This window comes from Chrysochloris asiatica, unplaced genomic scaffold (assembly GCF_000296735.1).
Source record: "Chrysochloris asiatica unplaced genomic scaffold, ChrAsi1.0 scaffold00012, whole genome shotgun sequence".
NCBI lineage: Eukaryota > Metazoa > Chordata > Mammalia > Afrosoricida > Chrysochloridae > Chrysochloris > Chrysochloris asiatica.
Window position 1 is genome coordinate 31,890,014 of NW_006408530.1, and position 17,051 is coordinate 31,907,064.

The window sequence follows — 17,051 nt, forward strand, 5'->3', positions numbered from 1 at the left end:
TAGTTGTTTACTTAAGATAAACTTTTAGTGTTAGTAGCATATAGACACTCACCAATGGCTCATCTCCATGAGCCATTTCAATCACCTCATATATATGTAAAAGCTGGACATTGAATAAGGAAAACTACAGAAGAATCAGTGCATTTGAATTATGGTTATGGTGAAGAATATTGTAAGTACCATGGCCTGCCAGAAGAACAAACAAATCTGATCTCTCATCTGTTGGAAAGAAATGCTGTATCATTAATTTTAGGAGATAGGGTTCTTTGGTTTAAGCTGATTAATTACCTAAGTTTTTAGAGTGAACTTTTCATTCTATGGGCATTTATTTAGACTAGATATTGGAGTTAGAAATATAGTCATTGACTGTGAATATCTTCAGAAATAGAATTATAAAGATTTGAGAAACAACAGAAAAGTTTCTCTTTGGAAAAAGTGTCAAAACACGGTACATCATTAATGTATAGCTCATAATGACTGATAGAAGCATACATTTTTAGTCCCTAAATATGTTTTTACCAAATAAGAATGTAAACTCATCCTTTAGAACCTCAAATGTAGGCATAATCATTTAGTCTTACAGATATACACTTATTCTTTTAAAATTATATATTTGATGTATGTATGTGTATAATCGCTCCTTTTTTTTTAAAATGAACCAGTGGTTTTTTGTTTTTTTTTTTTTAATGAACAAGTATTTTTCAATATATTGAGAAAGGTAACATTATGCAGGATGATCGTGCAAGCAAGCATGTCATGGGGAAAGAATTAGCAACTGTGGTAGGGAATTGATAGCTTGTTTGTCACTGGGCTGTCTTAAAGTTTTTTTTATGGGCCTTAAATCTGTGTAGAAAGGAGCTCTGGTAGCGTAGTGGTTACAAATTGGACTGCAAACCTCAAGGTCAGCAGTTCGAAACTACCAGCTGTTCCACAGGAGAAAGATTAGGCGTTCTGCTCCCGTAAAGATTTACAGCCTTGGAAACCCTGTACATGGTTGCTGTGAGTTGGAGCCGACTCCACAGCACATAACAACAACAACAAATCTAAGTAGGAATTCTGGTGTGGTGCTGTGGGTTAATGTGCTGGACTGCAAGGTCAGTTTGGGCCTCAGGATTGGCGGTTCAGTCTCACCAGCTGCTCCTTGGGAACCCTATACAGTGTCGCTACAAATTGGAACCGATTTGACGGTACTTAACAACAACGTAATTATCCATAGAATAGGATAAAAGTTTGATCAGCACCTTAACCTTCCTTAACTTTTATGTTCTCCAAGTTAACTGTTATTGTTTGGTGCCATCAAACTCCAACTCACAGTGACCTGATGCACAACAGAAGAAAACACTACCCAGTTCTTTGCCATACTCACAGTTGTGTTGTTTGAGCCCATTGCTGCTGCCACTTTATCAGTCCTTCTCCCTTGGGTCTTCCTCTTTTCAGTGACCGTTCTCTTCAACAAGCACAATGGCCATCTCCAGAGACTGGTCCTTCCTGACAACATGTCCAAAGAATGAGAGACAAAGACCATCCTTGCTTGTAAAGATGGTTGTGTCCATACTTCTTTCAAGACAAATTTGTTTGTTCTGGCATTCCACAGTACTTGGTATATTCTAACACCATAAATCAAACGAATTTATTCTTCTATGATCTTCCTTATTCACTGTCCAACTTTCACATGCATTTAAGGTAATTGAAAGTACCACGTTTGGGTTAGATGTCTTTTGGCAGCATTTTTGCCTAAATGCAATGTCTTTTGATTTCTTGACTGCTGCTTCTATTGAGTTTTGATTGTAGAATAAAGCAAAATGAAGTCTTTGAAACTTCAAAGTTTTCTATATATATCATGATGTTATTTATTGGACCAGTTGTGAGGATTTTCATTTTCTTTACATTAAGGTGCAATCCATACAGAAGGTTATGTTCTTTATCTTCTTCGGTAGTTCAAGTCCTCTTCACTTCCATCAAGCAAAGTTATGTTGTATGCATATCGCATATTGTTAATTAGTTTTCCTTCAATCCTGACGGAAATCCAGTTCTTATTCATATAATTCAGTTTCTTGGATTACTTGCCCAGCATACAGATTGAATAAATTTGTTGGAAGGCTACATCTCTGGCACACATTTTTCCTGATTTTAAACCATTCAGTATCTCTTAGTTCTGTTTTAACTATTGCCTCTTGTTCTATGTGCACGTTCTTCATGAACACAGTGAAATTTTCTGGAATACCCATTCTTTGCAATATTTATCCATAGTTTGCTATGATTCACACAGTCGAATGCCTTTGAGTCATCAGTAAAACACAAGTAAACATTTTTCTGGTATTCTCTCCTTTCAGCCCAGATCCATCTGACGTCAACAATGACATCCCTAGTTCTTTATCCTCTTCTGAATCTGGCTTGAAATTCTGGAAGCTTCCTGTTGATGTACTACTGCAATAATTTTTTAATTATCTCTACTTGTGTTTGATATTAATGATAGTTTTGATGATTTCCACTTTCTGTTGGGTCACCTTTCTTTGTAACGGGCACAAATATTGATCTCTTCCAGTCAGTTGGCTAGGTAGCTGCCTTCCAAATTTCTTGAAATTGATGAGTAAAGTGCCTTCTGTATTTATCAGTTTGCTGAAACATTTCAATGATCAGTTCATCAATTTCTAAGCCCTGTTGTGTTTTTTTTTAAGTTTTTATTGTGGATTGAGTGAAAGTTTACAGGGCAGATCATTAGTTTTACATTCAACAAATCATACACCTTGTTTCATTATAATGATTATAATCCCCTCCATGTGCCATCACTTAACAGCATTTCTCTCCATTCACTTTAGCTTTTTTTTTTTTCCAAAAAAACCCCACAACAAACCGCACTCAGGCATATATAATAATTTACACCTCCAAAGGGCACATTCATCATGTCTCCTAGCCACCAGCTCTTAGTCCCTCTCTACCCAGGAATCTAGAGTCCTCAGCCGCTCCGCCTTCTCCATGACCACATCTCTGTCTCTGTCTCTGGCATCACTGCTTCTCTGGATAAGGTCCCGCATTCTGCTGTGGTCTTCTCCCTTGATGGTCCAAGGGTCCTCTGTTTCTGGACTGTAAGATTAACCACCCCCCTGTTTTTGTTACAAAACTTTTACCTTTTCAATTGTGACAATCACAATTAATCATGATAACAATTATTCACTATTGAATCATACAATCTTATCCCCCATTTCTTTTCACCAGACTCATCGCGGACTCTTTCTTTCCCCCCATACTCTTAAACTTAAACTCACTCTTGAAACCTTGTAAGCCAGTCACTTCTTGCCTTTATTGCCCCCTCATTTTAGGTAGTCAATGTCTAAGTTGCCGGCCCCCGTCAACCTTGTGCACAGAGGGGATAGCATTGATACTTGATGTGAAGACTCCTTCCCTCTCTGTTGGTATTTAGAGTTACTACCACCATGAGTATAGGTCAGGTTCATCAAATTGTAACAATTTACCCTTGTTTCCTTTATCAAAAAAAAAATTTTTTTTTAAAAAAAAATCCTCCTGTAGTCAAGTTCTGATAATCAAGCCATTGAGGCTAGGTCAAATGGGTACTGTCTGCAAGTTTGGGTGTTCTTGTGCATCTCCACTCACTTCATATCAGCTGGATGCTTCACTCTCAGCTCTAGCCATCTGTGGTCATGTCCCTGTTCATGGGCTCAAGTTTGAAATATTGAAGGACTCAATGAGCAGTCCAAAAAAAAAAGGATTCCACTTCTCTCTCTCATCTCCAGGTCAACGGGAGTCAATGGACTGCAGTAGAACTCAGCCCATTTCTTTATCGCTGCCTTTCCCCCTCTTCCACTCACCAGTAGACCATTGTGGTCACCAGCAAGCTTTCGTGCCTGCTTGTGTGTTCCCTTTGAGTTTCAGTCTTAGAGGGGAGTTTGTCCTGAAGGAACGTGATTGCTTGCTTTGATGCTAAGCCCTGTTTTTTGCCAATACTTCAGTGCAGTTTGGTTCTTGAATCTATTGTATATCTAAGTGACTGAACATCAACCAATTCTTTTTGGTATAGTAACTTTGTGTATTCCATTCATCTTCATTTTAAGTTTCCTGTATCATTCATTATTTTGCTCATGGAATCCTTCAGTCTTCTAAACTGAGGCTTGAATATTGAAGGTCTTTTATTTAGAGACATTCTAAACCTGTTCTTGCATTTTTGCTTTCTAAATGCGGGTCTTTACACATCTCATTGTAATACTTGACTTTTTCATCTCAGATTGTCCTTTGAAAAATTTTGTTCAGCTCTTTTCATCATTTCTTCTAGTTGCTTTAGATTCTGTATATTCAAGAGCAAGTTTGAGTCTTTTCTGACATCCATTTGGTCTTGTCTTGTCTTTCTTGTCTTTTTAATAACATTTCTTAGTGTATGATGTAGTTGATGTCATCCCAAAACTCCTGTGGTCATTAGTATGTAATGCATCCAGCCTGATATTGAGATGGTCTCTAAACTCAGGTGGGGTATGATAGTGGTGGTTATGTGCTGTGGAGTCGGTTCCAAATCATAGTACCCCTGTATAGGTTGTTTGAGGCTATGAATGTTTATGGGAGCAGAAAGCCTTACCTTTCTCCAGTGGAACGGTTGGTAGTTTTGAACTGCTGTCCTTGAGGTTTAGCAGCCTGACTCATAAGCACTACACTACCAGAGGTCCTTAAGGAGCTCTGGTAGCGTAGTGGTTGCGAATCGGGCTGCGAACCTTAAGGTCAGCAGTTCGAAACTACCAGCCACTCTGCGGGAGAAAGATGAGGCTTTCTACTCCCATAAAGATTTACACCCTTGGAAACCCTGTACAGGGTCGCTATGGGTCGGAACTGACTCGATGGCACTTAACAGCAACACCACCAGAGGTCCTTAGGTGGTATATACTCAAGGTCATATTTTGGCTTTTGTGGATTTGTTTTCAGTTTCTTCAGCTTCCTTGTATATGAGCAGTTTATGGTCTGTTTCTGCTGGCACTGGCCTTGTTTTGGCTGATGATATTTAACTTCTGCATCATCTCTTCTCACAGCTGTAGTCAATTTGATTCCTGTGTATTCCATCTGGTAAAGTCCACATGTTTAGATCATGTTCTATTGTTGAAAAGGGGGTATTTGCAATGAATAAGTCATTGGACTTTGCAAAATTCTATCATACGATCTCCAGCATGGTTTCTGTCACCAAGGTCATATTTTCTAACTACTGATCCTTCCTTTTCTTTCCAACTTTTGCATTCTAATCACCAGTAATTATCCATACATCTTGATTGCATGTATGATAATTTCAGACTGAAAAAGGTGTTACAACTCTTTAGTTTCATCATCACAGACTTGAGTGGTTGGTACATAAATTTGAAAATAGTCATATTAACTGATCTTTCTTGTAGACATATGTTTATTATCCATATGCAGATAGCATAAATCTTGAAATGCCCTTTTTGATGATGACTGCGATTCCATTCCTCTTGAATTTATCGTTCCTGGAATAGTGAATTATGTTGTTGTTAAGTACTGTCAAATCAGTTCAACTCATATCTACCCATTATAGAGTTTCCAAAGAGTGATTGCTGAACTTGAACCACTGACATTGCAGTCCAGCACATTAATCCACAGCTCAACACTGGGACGTCTATAATAAAGCAAGCCTTTATAGGGTTTCCAAGGAACAGCTGGTGGGTTTGAACTGCTGACCTTGTGGTTTGCAGTGCAGTGCTGACCCTACAGTACCACACCAGAAGTCTATGGTAAAGTATGTTGTTGTTAAGTGCTGTTGAGTTGGTTACATATAGGGTTTATAAAGAGCGACTGGTGAGTTTGAACCGCCAACCTTGCGTTTCAGCTCACTAATGTCTGTTTGACATGGATGATCCTGTTATTTTTAACTGCTGTCAAGTTCCGACTCATAGCCACACTGTGTGGCTTCCAGGAGTGACTGGTGAGTTTGAACCACCGACCTTGTGGTTCAAACTAACCTTGCACTTATGCATTTATCCTATAGCAGTGTGAGTGACATCATTTTCAGTATCACAGCAACACACCACTGTATGACAAACTGACAGATGAATGGTGGTCAGTTAACTGTAGACTAAGGCACCTAGAGTTCTGAACTATTAAGAATTTTTTTTTTCCATTATACAAGGGTAAGTCAAAAAGTTTACTACAAATTGTAGAAACCTTTATTAAGCAAAACTATCAAAATGTAAAGTTATTATTTCTCAACATATCCTCCATCTAAGTCTATACTCTTATGAAGACAATATTTCCCTCTTGTTAACCCTTCCCCAAGTCCTGGTGTGGCACTGTGGGTTAATGCGCCAGACTGCAAAGCCGTTTGAACTGCAAGGTTGGTGGTTCAAGCTCACCAGCTGCTCCTTGGCAACACTATACAGGGTCACTATGGGTTGGAACCGACTCAACAGCACTTAACAACAACAACAACCCTTCCCCTAAGAATTCTGCACTTTTCCATTTATACCATGTTAAAACAGCACTTTATGTTATCCTTGAGGGACTCAAATTGTTTTTCTTTTCAATGTTCTTTGCATTGCAGAAACAAAAAAATAAATCTGAAGTTGCAAGATTAGAGCTGTAGGGTGGATGGCGTAATGTTTCTCAACAAAACTGTTATACGACATCCCTTGCAACCCTCAATGAATGAGCAGGTGCTCTGTTAGGATGGAAATAACTCCTCAGCACAATTTTTATTACCTTTTTCTCACCAACAGAATGTTCAGTTTTCTAAGCCTTCTTCTTAATAATCACTTATGATCAAGCCATCAGTAAGGTCAACTCTAGTTTGAGGAAGTAGCTCTTCCTCAATCATATCTTGAGTGCCTTCCTACCTGAGGGGCTTACCTTGCAGTACTGTATCAGACAATGTATGCTGCTATCCATCCATATGGTTTTCACTGACCAATGTTTTCAGAAGCAGATCGCCAGATCTTTCATTCTAATCTCTTAGTCTGGAATTTTCATTGTAACCTGTCAACTGTGGATGATCCTTCTTGTTAGGTTGTGGTTAGGTGGTTGGTTATATGCTATGGAGTCAGTTCTAACCCATAGTGACCCTGTATAGGGTTTCTGAGGCTGTAAATTTGTTACAGGAGCAAAAAACCTTGTCTTTCTCTTGAGGAACAGCTGGTTGTTTCAAACTGCTGCCCTTGAGGTTCGCATCCCAATTCATAAACACTACACTGCAGATTAAGGAGCTCTGGTAGCGTAGTGGTTATGAATTGGGCTGCTAACCCTAAGGTCAGCAGTTCGAAACTACCAGCTGTTCTGTGGGAGAAAAATGAGGTTTTCTGCTCCCATAAAGATTTACAGCCTTGGAAACCCTGTACAGGGTCGCTATGGGTCGGAATCGACTCGACAGCACTTAACAACAACAACACTACAGGTTAGGTTGAAATATTGTATAAATTGCTAGTATTCTAATACTTAGCCTTTCACTGGTAGAGAAACTAGTGTTTCTATTTCTTGGTATGCATTTTTTTACTTTTCTTCATAACCTAATACATCAACAAGCATCTGATAAGAAGCAGAATTTTCTTCTGACCACAGCTCTGTTTCTATCACCATATCTTGGTGGGGTGGTGTTATGCCCTGGAGTTGGTTCCAACTCATAGTGACCCTGCACAGGGTTTCCAAGGCTGTAAAACTTTATGGTAGCAGAAAGCCTCATCTTTCTCCCACAGAACACCTGGTAGATTCGAACTGCTGACCTTGAGGTTAGCAATCCATCTCATAACCACTAGTAATCCTATAGTGCCAGAGTAAGCACTAGGATTAAAATTAAATTTAATTTAAATTAAAAAGCTTGTTTTTAATTTTAGCAAAAACAAATTAAGAAATAAGAAATTTTGTTTTAATGTAGTTTCTTTTTCTGTGATAAAGTCAATATGAAGATGAAAATTGTCATGGAATGTAAGCTGTTGTAGAAATATCTCTTTTCTTTTAGGCTTTTTGTTAATGAGATTACAAATGTCAAGGAGAGTTATTGCATAATTGACATATTACCCATTACCATCTATACTCTGTTCTTTAGGGCTTTACAGAAAAATGTAAAGATCTCAATTTTTCTCATTTGATACTGGGAGGTCAGGCATCAATGTGAAATAAAAATTTGATCATGAGAAATCTCAGAAATCCTGGCAGTTATTACACATTCACAGTTTTGTGGGCTTTCGCATCATTGCTTCTGAATTGCTAATGAAGAGCTCAATATAGCTTCTGATGCATTTCAGATATCCTGGGTGGTGACTGACTAGAGTGTTGCTGACATCTGGGATTTTAACTGAGGTTGGACTGAAGTAGAGAAGGATTGAAATACTAACAATATCTAGTCTTCCAGCCCATGAACGCAGAAAATCTTTTCATCTATTTAAATCTTTCTTTTCTTTTGTTTTTAGTCATTTCCCCCTCACAGTTTTCCATGTTTGATTAACACAGTGTCTGCCCCAGTGGGCTCAAACATAGTGACAGTTTTATGGATAGGGCAGGACTGACCCACATTTCATTCTGTTTTACGTAAGGCTGCTATGAATTGCAGCAACACAACAGCACCTAATAATAGTCTTTTGCTTAAAAATACGATACATATATTTTTAGGTTTGCACCTAAGCACTTTATTTGAGGGGATGCCACTGTTGTAAGTGGTATTTTGAAATTTTATTTCAAATTTCGATTGTTGGTTGCAATTGATTTTTTTATATGAGTTATATATCCTGTAGCCTAGCTATAAGTGGTATTAGTTCATATTTTTGTTGTTGATCCTTTGGAAATTTCTACACAGACAATAGTAGATACGGTTTCATTTCTTCCTTTACAATCTGTATGTCTTTTATTTGCTTTATTTTTATATTTTTATTTTCCTTTGCTTTTGTCGTATTTCACTAGCTGAACTTCCCTGTAGTGCTGAGTGTGTGTGTTTAGAAAGGATAGCCCTGCCTTGTGTTCAGTATTAGGGGGAAAGTCTCAGGTTTCTCACCACTGAATATGATGTGAATTCTCGCTTTTCAAAGATATCCTTTATCAAATTGAGAATTTTGTTTTAATCTGGTTTTCTGAGAGATTCTTATTATGAATGGGTATTATTTTGTTTGTTTTTTACTTTTAATTGTGAATTGAGTGAAGGGTATTGGATTTGTCAAATACTTTTTCTGTGATCAATGATAAAATCATATGGGTTTTTTTCCTTCTTTGTCTTTTGATGTGTTGGATTACACGGGTTGTGTTTTAAACATTGAACCAGCCTTGCTTAATAAACCTTGCTGGAATAAGTCCCACTTGGTCATGGTGTATAATTTTTTTCATACATTATTGTCTTTGAATTGCTAGTATCTTGTTGAGGATTTTTGTTTATCTGTAGAGTCCTGGTGTGGTGCTGTAGGATAAACACTAGACTGCTAACCACAAAGTTAGCGGCTCAAACCCACCAGCTGCTCCTTGGAAATCCTGTACAGGAACCAACTGGATGGCATTTAACAGCAGCATGTTTAACAGAGATATTGTCTTGAAATTTTCCTTGTCTTTTCATGATGAAGGTAGCAGGAGACACAGGGAGGAATGCAAAAGTTAAAGTGAATAGAGGTAAATAACTGTTGACTGATAGTACATGGCGGGAGTTTCAATAATTGTAATGAAGCAAAGTATATGATCTGTTGAATGCAAAACTAATAATCTGCTCTGTAAACCTTCATTCAGTTTACAATAAGAAAAAGTGTTTTAAAATGTCTTTATCTAGTTGTATTATTAGGGTCCTACTGGAGTCTTAAGGAGCTCTGGTAGTGTAGTGGTTACAAATTGGGCTGCTAACCTCAAGATCAGCAGTTTGAAACTACCAGCTGTTCCACGGGAGAAAGATGAGGCTTTCTGCTCCCATAAAGATTTGCAGCCTTGGAAACCCTGTGCAGGGGTCACTATGAGTCGGAACCGACTCCACGGTACTTAACAGCAACTGGAGTCCTGGTGTGACACTGCGAGTTAATGTGCCAGCCTGCAAAGCCGTTTGAACTGCAAGGTCAGTGTTTCAAGCTCACCAGTTGCTCCTCCGAAACCCTGTACAGGGTCGCTATGGGTCATAATCTATTTGATGGCACTTAACAACAACAACTGCCCTCATAGAATGAGTTAGGAAGTCTTTCTTCTATATTCCAAAGGCCAGAGCTTCTGAAGCAAATGAACACTATATAGCCACTTTTACTGTCACTAGAGTTATAGTCTTAAATAACAGATCTACTTAAAATTTCCTTTATTGCTTCATGTTGGTCAGGAGCACAGCACTTCAAAATCTGGCCCTGCTTGTTTATTCTGTTCTTTTCTTCTGTTGTTCTTCACCATAACTTATATCTCCCTACTTATAGTAATCTCTACCAGTTTTTAGCCTCATCGTCTTGGATAGGTTAGTTAACCTCTCTGAGCCTCAGTTTTCTCATTACTTAAATTAAGAGCATTGATAGTTTCTTCAAGATTACTTAAATAAATTACTGGAGTAATCTCGGCTACCTCACAAGTGGTAGTTTCTTTTCCTTTTCTAGTATTCCCAAACACCATGACTTTTCAGGATTTGATATCTTTGTATATGCTGTTCTGCTTCTGTTGGATTACTTTTCTTCTGTACCCTGTTTTTTCCCTTGTGCTTGTAATGAAATTATTATTTTAAAATTCTCTTCAAATATTACTTCATCTGTATAACCATTCTTGGTTACCTCATTTTTTTTTTTTTAATGTTTTATTGTGAATTATGTGATAGTTTACATGGGAGAACATTAGCTTTACATTCATCCTATTGTGTATCGTTTCATTGCATGGTTACAGTCCCCTCCGTGCATCATCAACCAGACAAAGGGTATACCCTGCAAGCCTGCCCCTCTCCCTCTCTGGGTCTAGAGTACCCAGCTGTTCCATCTCTTCACATCATCGTCTCTGCCTCCGTCTCTGATGTCACTGCCTCTCTGGGTAGGGTCCCGTTCTCCGCTCTTCTCTCTTGATGGTCCCAGGGACCTCTGCTCCTGGACTGCAAAGTTAGCCACTCCCCTTCTTTTGCTACAAAATGTCTACCTTTACATTTCCAACCCTCACAGTCAGTCCTGATAACAATTATTCACTGTTGTACAACAAGAGACCTATCCACATTTCCTTGCATCAACCCTGCCCAGACAGATTAGATACTTCTCAGTAGAGATTCTACCTTCCTCCATGCCCTCTGGATCTAGTCTCTCTCATGAAAGCTTGTAAGCCAGTCACTTCTTGCCTTTGTAGTCCCCCCATTTTGGGTAGCCAATGTCCAAGTTGCCCATCCCTGTCTACTCTGTATATAGAGGGGGTGGGAATGATCCTCGCTGTAAAGATTTGTTCCCTCTTTTGAGCTACTGCATCCATAGGTATAGGTCAAGTTCATCAAATTGTATCAGATTATTCTTTTTTCCCTCTTCTTTATTTTTCTAGTTGAGTTCTGATCATCCAGTCATTTTTAAAAACAAAAACAAAAATAACCTTTTTTTATTTTGAGTTTGGTGAAAATCTATAGAACAAATCAGTGTCCTCTTCAGCCGTTCATAGACATGTTGTGGCATGTCATTGATTGCCTTCTCCTCCATGTAACCTATCTTACCCCACTTCCTTTCTGTGTTTCCCATTTCCCTATTTCCTTCTCTACCAACCCTTCCAACCTTCTGAACTTTGTCCTTGGGCAAATACTGCCCTCTTGTTCTCAAATGATAGATTATTCTAAGGTGTACACGCCTCTCTAGTGTTATTGTTCACTTTATAGACCTGGCTATTGTTTCGCTGAAAATTGAGCCACAAGAGTGGCTCACGTGTGAAGGGTGACTAAGGGCCATAGTCTCAGAAGTTCCACTCATTTCTATCTAACCAGTAATTTTGATCTTTTATGTGATTTGGGGTTTTTTCCATGTTTTTCCCCCACTCTATTCAGGACCTTCTAATGTAATCCCTTTCAGTGTCATGGAGGTTCAGGTTGCAAGATGTACTAGTCCACTGGATTAGTTGTTTCCATGTGCCTTTGATTTTTTTCATTCTTCAGACGGAAGAGACCAATAGTTTGCACCACAGATGGCTGCTTACAAACTTTTAGGACCTCGTTCCCTACTTGCCAACGTACGATGTCGAGCACTGTCTTTGTGGACTGTGATATGCTAACTGACCTTGGTGTCCCTTGAACCTAGGTCCTGTGCCCTCAGGTCTAGAGACTCATTTCCTCAAGGTGTTTAGTTATGGCTAAGAAGTTTTCATAAGGAGCCCTGATAGCATAGAAGGTTTTGAGCTGGGATGCTAACCACAAGGTCAGCAGTTCAAATCTACCAGTTGCTCCTTGGGACAAAAATGAGGATTTCTGTTCCTATAAAGATTTAAAGACTTGGAAACCCTATACAGGGTCACTATGAATAGGAACAAAAGGAGCTCTGGTAGCATAGTGGTTACAAATCAGGCTGTGAGCCACAAGGTCAGCAGTTCAAAACTACCAGCTGTTCCGTGGGAGAAAGATGAGGCTTTCTGCTCCCGTAAAGTTTTACAGCCTTGGAAACCCTGTACACGGTCGCTATGAGTCGGAACCGACTCCACGGCACATAGTACATGCACATGAGTAGGAACAGGCTCAGTGGCACACAACCACCACCACCATCACCAAGAAGTGTTCATGACTGCCCCCTACATGCTCTACTATATTAGTGGATTTATTTGCAGCATAGGTAGAAATATCCTCTGAAACCATTATATATTTCTGGGTATGACCCTATTTTCCTTCCTACAGCTGTTCAGCTTGAGTGCCTATCTATGCATCCACTCACATGGACACTGCAGGATTGTATAAAACTTGGTATTTACTTCATTTACATTTAACTCTTGAGTACTCTTCCAAGTTAATCACAAACGGACAACTGTTATACAAAAAAAAAAAAAAAGGTTTTTACACGAAAAGAACATTCTTCGATGTCATTCTTTGCCTTCATAATTTCTTTAGCTTTTAATTAATTTATTTATAGCTAAACTTTTTATTGTGAAATGAGTGAATGTTTACAAAATAGATCTTCAGTCCCACATTCAAGAAATCATACACTTCGTGTCATTACAATGATTGCAGTCCCTTCTGTGTTCCATCAGTTAAGAGTATTTACCTTATAATTCACAATAAAACATTTTAAAAAAAGAGTATTTACCTTGATTCACTTTAACTGTTACGCTCCTCCCTTTGATTTCAAATACCTTCATTTTTCCTTTGCCAACCTCCCTCTTATGCTACTTACTTCCCATTATCCAAGTTAACAAGTGTCTATGATTCCTGGAAGTGATCACTTGTCTGGTCAGCAGTTCATTCACCAGTTTCCTTCTTTCATTGCCCCGTCCCAGCTTCTCCTCCCAGTAGGTGTTAATCCACTTCTTTAACTTTTCTTCTAAAGGTCAGTGCTCTGGGATTGTCACTAGATCTCTCGTCCTTTGTTGTAAAGAGTTTCTGTGGTATATCTGCCTAACTCACCATTTTCCTGGAAGTTTGCGATTCTCACTTTTTTTTTTTTTGCTAACCTCCCAATCATTAAATATTGCCTCTCCTTCACCCAAGTTAATTTGAGGGGGCTTTAAAAGGTTTATGGAAAAACTCCACAAACTTTTTGAAACCCTGTCATATGTATCTTTTCTCTAATTGGTGACTTACCCTTTCTCCCTTCCCATAACTAGTAAACATCAAAGAATGTTTCTTTTTGTGTAAAAACCTTTTTTTGACTTTCTATAATAGTGGTCTCATACAGTATATTTGTCCTTTTGTGATTTACTATTTTCATTCATCATATGTACTCCATGTTCATCCATGTTATGAATTTTGTAGACTCATTGTTTTTTTTTTTAAAGTTGCCAAGTATTCCATTGTGTGTATGTTATAATTACTGTGCTTTGTTAGGCCAGCTGACAGTTTGCCTTTCTGTTTGTCTCCTTATTTGCCAATACTGTTCAGCTTCTTCCCCTATCCTTTGCACTAAAGCTCAGGGTTCCAGGATTATCATCTTCATCTGCTTCATTGACTCTCTCTTGTCTTTGTTGTGGAGGGTCTGAGTAGCCTGTCTGCCAAGTCTACCATCTTCTCCTGGTTGCCTCTTCATTCTTTTATACAATCACTTCTGCCATAGTTTGAATTTTGTTTGACCATAGTTGTCTTTCTTGCACATAGTTTGGAACTCTTTGGACTAGAGCCATGTCTGGGGAATACTAGATGCTGCTTTAATGCCTCCTGAAAGAATGAATTACTGAATGAGAGAGAGAATCTTAGTGGTGCCCCAAGGTAAGCACTGGACTACTAACTGCAGGAGTCTTATTATGGTTAATGTGCTGGACTACAAGGTTGGTTTGAACCACAAGGTTGGCAATTCAAATTCACCAACCGCTTCTTGGGAACCTTATACAGGGTCGCTATGAGTTGGAATTGACTTCACAGCACTTAACAACAACAACTAACTACAGGGTTGACCATTCAAACCCATCCACTTTTCCATGAGAGAAAGATGTTTTTCGGCTTCTGTAAAACCTATAGTCTCCGAAACCCTCCCTATACACAATGGCTAAGTCAGAACCAACTCTAAGGCAGTGGGTTTGGGTTTCTTTTCTGTTGTTGGTTATTAAAAATGTATTTGAATTATTGAGTTGAGATCATCTGGTCTAGACAAGAAAGACCTCACCTCGTCATCTGAACAAGACGGGAGGCTTGTCTACAAGTCTTCAGTCCTTTAAATCAGGTCCTGACCTCATCACTATCACCCATTTCATTTATTCAAGGCAGAGACATAAGGATAAAAGATTCCTTTAAGGAGATTGTAGGGTTTTAGAGTCTTAAATTTTTTTTTATTAAAATGTTTAACACAGAATCTTCTTGTTTCCCATAATTCAAGTCATCCTTCAACCTGAAAAATTTTATCTTAAAAACCAACAAAATACAAATACAATTGATTGCACTTTAAATTTTAAAAAAGCAGTTTACCCTGATTTCTTTGTAGGCTGATGTAAATTTCTTTCAGGGCTCCTACTGTTTGCACAGCTGGGTATTGCTATGTTCTCTCAGTAGTCTTGGACAAAATTCATAATGAAAAGCAGAGGTGACAGTTATGGTGAGTTAAATCCTACCCAGATTGAGTTGAACACAAAACACCTTCTTGCATTATGTTTAAAATTCATTTGAAAGACATAAAGTACTAATACCATTATCTCACTCTAAGGCATTGTCATTATATATGAATACTTACGTGTGCATTATAAGGAAGGTATTGTAATACTACTGCCTTACCAGCTTTTATTAAAAGATATGTTGCTATTGAATTTTTGTTAAGTGCCATCATGTCGGTTCCGACTCATAGTGACTCTGTCAGTTTGAGAACTAAGATGCACCTGACTCAAGCCATGGTATTTTCAATAACCTCATGTGGATGTGAAAGTTGGGCAGTGAATAAGGAAGACTGTAGAAGAATTTATACATTTGAGTTATGGTGTTAGAGGAGAATATTGAAGCTACCCTGGACTGCCAAAAGAACAAATAAATTTGTGCTGAAGTGCAGCCAGAGTGTTCCTTGGAGGCCAGGATGGCCAAACTTCACCTCTCATACTTTGGACATATTCTCAGTAGGGACCAGTCCCTGGAGAAGGATATCATGTTTGATGGGGTGGAGGGTCAGAGAAAAAAAGGAAGACCTCCAGTGAAATGGAGTGGCAAAGTGGAAGCATCATTGGGCTCAATTGTAGTAATGATTGTGGGGTTGGCCCAGGACTGGGCATGTTTCGTTCTGTTGTGCATAGGGTTGCTATGAATTGGTACTAACTTGATGTCACCTAACAACAACAACAGCACCATGTATATGAATGAGACTATTGATAATTGGGTCAGGCTCACCTTAGTCCTCAAACTGATATATTAACTATTAATTAACACTACAAGTCTTTTACAGTAGGTTTAGCTAATACAGTATGTTCTTTGATTTCTTGACTGCTACTTTCATGAGCATTGATTGTGGATCCAAGCAAAATGAAGCTTTTGACACCTTCTATCTTTTCTCCTATTTATCATGATGTGAATTGTTGGTCCAGTTGTGAGGATTTTTTTTTTTTTCCCCTTCACGATGAGGTGCAACTCATACTAAAGGCTGTAGTTTTTTATCTTCATCAGTAACTACTTCAAGTTTTCTTTATTTCCAGCAAGCAAGGTGTGTCACATGCACTTTGCAGGTTAATAAAATTTCCTCCAGTCCTGAAGCCAGGTTCTATATATAACCCAGTTTCTTGAATTATTTATTCAACATACAGGTCGAATAAGTATGGTGTCAGGACACAACCTTGGTGCACACCTTTACTGAGTTTAAACCATTTAGTATCCACTTGTTTTCTTCTAACTATTGCTTCTTGGTCCATGTGCAAGTTCCTTATAAGCACAATAAAGTGTTTTGGAATACCCATTCTTTACAATGTTATCCATAGTTTGTTATGATACACACAGTATAATGCCTTTCCATAGTCAATAAAGCCCAAATAAACATCTTTCTGAGAGTATCTGCTTTTAAGCCAAGATCCATCTGATGCAGTAGTGATATCCTTCATTCCACTTCCTCTTCTGAATCTGGCTTGAATTTCTGACAGATCCATGTTGGTGTACTGCTATAACCATTTTTTTATTATCTTCCATAAAATTTTGCTTGCGTGTAATATTAATGATATTGTTCAAAGATGTCCATGTTCCATTGGATTACATTTATTTAGAATTTGCACAATATGGAATTCTTCCAGTTACTGGGTTGGCCAAGTAACTGTCTTCCAAAATTCCTGGTATAGATAAGTGAGCGCCTCCACTACTTTATCAGTTTGTTAAAACAGTTCCATTTGTATTCTGTCAATTCTTGTTGTTGTTGTCAGGTGCCATCGAGTATGAAACAATGTCTGATCCTCAGCCAACCTCACTACTGCTGCCACACTTAAATCCATCAGTGATGCCAACTGGGTGATCCATCTCGTTGGGGGTCTTCCTCTTTTTCTCTGACCCTCCACCTTACCCAGCATGACATCCT

General features: G+C 38.5%; 1 protein-coding gene across 1 annotated transcript in view; it reads left to right on the plus strand.

Moving 5' to 3' along the window:
• Window positions 1-17,051, plus strand: part of ZRANB3 (zinc finger, RAN-binding domain containing 3) — a 226,722-nt gene that overhangs the window by 76,586 nt on the left and 133,085 nt on the right. The window lies entirely within an intron of this gene.